A 3,718-nucleotide genomic window follows, 5' to 3' on the forward strand; every position below is an offset into this window, starting at 1 on the left:
CTTCCACTCCGTTTCTGTGTCGTCTCTGCTGACTTACTTGGCCTTTGTTGTCTCGGGCTGCTCGCTCGAACCTGCAGCAGGGCTTGGGTACTCTCAGGAGTCTTCTTTTGTGTCAGCCCTAAAACCTCGAACCTGTTGTTGCTTGTCATTGTAGGTTCCTTGTTGAAAGATTTATTCGTTTTTTGTTGCTCTTGAAAATGCAAATAGTACTCTGGTATCACAGCACACACTTCTCAGGGTTGCGCTCTCTCCTGGCACGGCCGCTCCAGACCCGTCGCCATCTTAAAAGCCTTTAAAAGAGTTTTAAGAAGAGTTCACACCTGAGGGATACTGCAGAAAGTACCTAGATGTATAGCCCTCAGGTGTGAACACTTTACTTGTAAGTTGCTTAGTTAGGTGCCTTTATTTTTGTGTATTTTACACTTTCTTCTTTATCAAAAGGTGTCCCAGCAACATGAAACCACAGAATCTAACGACTGTCTCAGAATTCCTCCTCCTGAGACTTTCAGATGATCTGGAACTACAGCCTGTCCTCTTTGGGCTGTTCCTGCCCATGTACCTGATCACAGTGCTTGGGAACCTGCTCATCATCCTGGCCATCAGCTCTGACTCCCACCTCTACATGCCCATGTACTTCTTCCTCTCCAACCTGTCCTTGGCTGATGTGGGTTTCAGCACCACTACAATCTCCAAGATGCTGGTGAACATTCAGGCACACAGCAAATCCATCTCCTCCTCAAGTGTCCTTTTTTAACCTTTTTGGATGTTTGGAAAATCTACTCCTGGTTGTGATGGCCTATGACAGGTTGGTGGCCATTTGTTACCCCATACAATACCCAGTCATCATAAGCCCCCAACCCTGTGGCTTGTTGGTCCTGATGTCTTTTCTCCTCAGTCTTTTTAACTCCCAGATTCACCACCTGATAGTGTTACAACTAACCTTCTGCTCAGATGTGGAAATTCCTCATGTCTTCTGTGACCCTCTTCAACACCTCCACCTTTCCTGTTCTGACACCTCCACTGATTACATATTAATGTATTTTTTGCCGCCATCTTTGGTGGTGTTCCAGTCTCAGGGAACCTTTACTCTTATGCTAGAATACTTTCCTCCATCCTGAGAGTCTTATCAGCAGGTAGGAAATATAAAGCCTTCACCACCTGTGTCTCTCACCTGTCAGTTGTTTGCTTATTTTATGGAACCAGCCTTGGTGTATACCTCAGTTCAGTTATTCATTCTCCCACAGAGTGTGCTGGCCTCAGTGATGTACACCATGGTCACCCCCATGCTGAACCCCTTCATCTATAGCCTGAGGAACAGGGACATCAAAAATGTCCTGTGGAGCATTATTAACAGAACAGTGTAATCTCAATACCTGTGCTATCCATTTTGATTCATAGGAGTAGAAAATGCAGAAAAATAAACCATGGGCAACAAGGAATCCTGAATCTGCCCTTGTGTATATGTACTCATATGACTCTGATTTCTGTATGCACAATTGTTTCCCTTAGAATAAAGTGCATCTTGTACTTAAGTGATGGTCACTCCAGGATTATACATAGTACATCTGTCTAACTTTCTTTTTCCATTACTCAGGTCTAGTAGTCAGGAGCAGTCTTGTTTTCTACCATTGCAAAACTATCAAACCTCTTTCATTCTTGTTATTTCTTGTCTCTATACTTTTCCTATTATTTTTTTCTATTTGTTAGGAAGATCTAAACCTCTGCCAGTAGGACCAAGACGTCTACTTAACTCTTCCTCTTTAATGATCTTGAGTACATTTTTGAGCAGGTATGGTGACTAAATTTTTCTCCAAAATGAGATATTTTGAGATTTAAGTGGGCACTATGAATGCTTAGTTTGGATAAATATTTATCAACTAGGTCTTGCCTAGGAAAACTGAGATGGGAGAGGACCTGTCAGAGCAGATTTTTATTCACAGTTTTTTTAAATAATTATGCAATTTTCCCACAATCAAAATAGATAAGCAAAGTGTAAAAATAATTATGCAATTTTCCCCCAATCAAAATAGATAAGCAAAGTGTATACACACATGTGCACACACTTATATGTATATAGACATATAGAAAAACAGGGAACATGGTGCTGGGGCCGCTGTAAATGCTGCCAGGATCCCGGAGGCCGTGGCCACACTGAAGGCAGCCAGCTACCCTATTCAGGATTGAAGGTTTTGGGCCAGCATAAAAGAAGATTCCTGGGAGTGCCCGAGCTGCACCACGGTACCGACTGAGCAGCCCGAGGTGGTGGTGGTGGGGACAGCAACGATGTGGAGACAGAAAGGGAACCAGCCCGGCCCAGCCCCGTGAGTGACCCCTAGCCTGGCCCTGCTCATGGGGTGGATGCCTGCCTGGCTTCTGCCTGCCCGGTTTCTGCCTGCCCCACCGGGCCACTCACCGGCCCCAGGGCTGCCTCCATTTAAGGCTCTGGCCTGACTCGGCCAGGCCTGTCCTCCTCACCCGGCTCGGCTCCTCTCTGAGCCTTCCCACATGCTTGCCCCAGCGTGGGGCTTCCCGGGTCCTGCAGGCCGGCCTCCCCTCCCACTCCCTCCGTGGTTCTCTGGCGGGGCTGGTGGTGTGGGGCGTCCCTGGCCAGCAGCAGGAGGGCAGGGAAGTGTGGGCCGCTGACTGTCACTCCACCACACCCTGGGCTCCAGCCCCCTGTAAACTTCCTGTTACTAGGAGGCAGACACCATCTCTGCAGCCACTAGTTCAGAAAAATGCCTAACCGATGTCTGGTTAGGAATAGTGTGGTCGGAGCATTCCCAAGTTTGCTAGAACCTGCCGGAGAGCTGTCTATGGGCGGACACTGGAGTCTGTCCATGCCGGGGGGATTCAAAGGTGAAGAGACCACACACCCTGGAGTACCGCCTGGTGATCGAGCAGCCCAGCAGAGTACAAGCTGACCAGAGAGGTGGCTCCCCAGAGAGGCCCAAGACCCAAGGCAACCACACACACAAGGCACTAGAGGCCAACAGAGCAGTCATGGAGGTAGCCATACCAACTTGGCAACCACAGCAACATCTTAGTTAGTCTATAGTCTCAAACCGGTGGACTATGAAACCCCCAGCCACATTGAATAAACATCAAAGAAAAGATACCAAAAAAACAAAAAATCAAGAAAGTACACCACCAAAAGTTAATAAATCTCAAGCTCTAGATCCTATAGAAAAAGAAGCCCTTGAAATGACTTACAAGGAATTTCGAGTGATAATACTAAGGAAACTGAATGAGATACAAAGAAGCCCTTGAAATGACTTACAAGGAATTTCGAGTGATAATACTAAGGAAACTGAATGAGATACAAGAAAACTCAGCTAGACATCATGATGAAATGAAGAAAAGTATACAGGACCTGAAAGAGGAAATGTACAAGGAAATCAATGCCCTGAAAAAATATGTAGCAGAACCTGCCGAACTGAAGAATTTATTCAGCAAAATAAAAAACACAATGGAGAGTTTAACCAGCAGGCTTGGCAAAGTTGAAGAGAGAACCTCTGAACATGAAGATGGCCTGTTTGAAATAACACAAGCAAACAAAAAAAAAAAAAAAAAAAAAAAAAAGAAAAGAAAAGAAAAAAGAATCAAAGACATTGAAGAAAATCTGAGAGAGATATCAGATAACCTTAAGCGCTCGAATATCTGAGTCATGGGTACCCCAGAAGGGGAGGGAAAAGGAGATAGCATTGAAAACATATTCAAC

The 3,718-nt window shown here is 45.5% G+C and overlaps 1 pseudogene; it reads left to right on the forward strand.

The window, feature by feature from the left end:
- Positions 1 to 454: 454 nt before the first annotated feature.
- Positions 455 to 1,364, forward strand: LOC103583243 (annotated as a pseudogene).
- The last annotated feature ends 2,354 nt before the right edge of the window (positions 1,365 to 3,718 follow it).

This window comes from Galeopterus variegatus, unplaced genomic scaffold (assembly GCF_000696425.1).
Source record: "Galeopterus variegatus unplaced genomic scaffold, G_variegatus-3.0.2 Scaffold20885, whole genome shotgun sequence".
Taxonomy (NCBI): domain Eukaryota; kingdom Metazoa; phylum Chordata; class Mammalia; order Dermoptera; family Cynocephalidae; genus Galeopterus; species Galeopterus variegatus.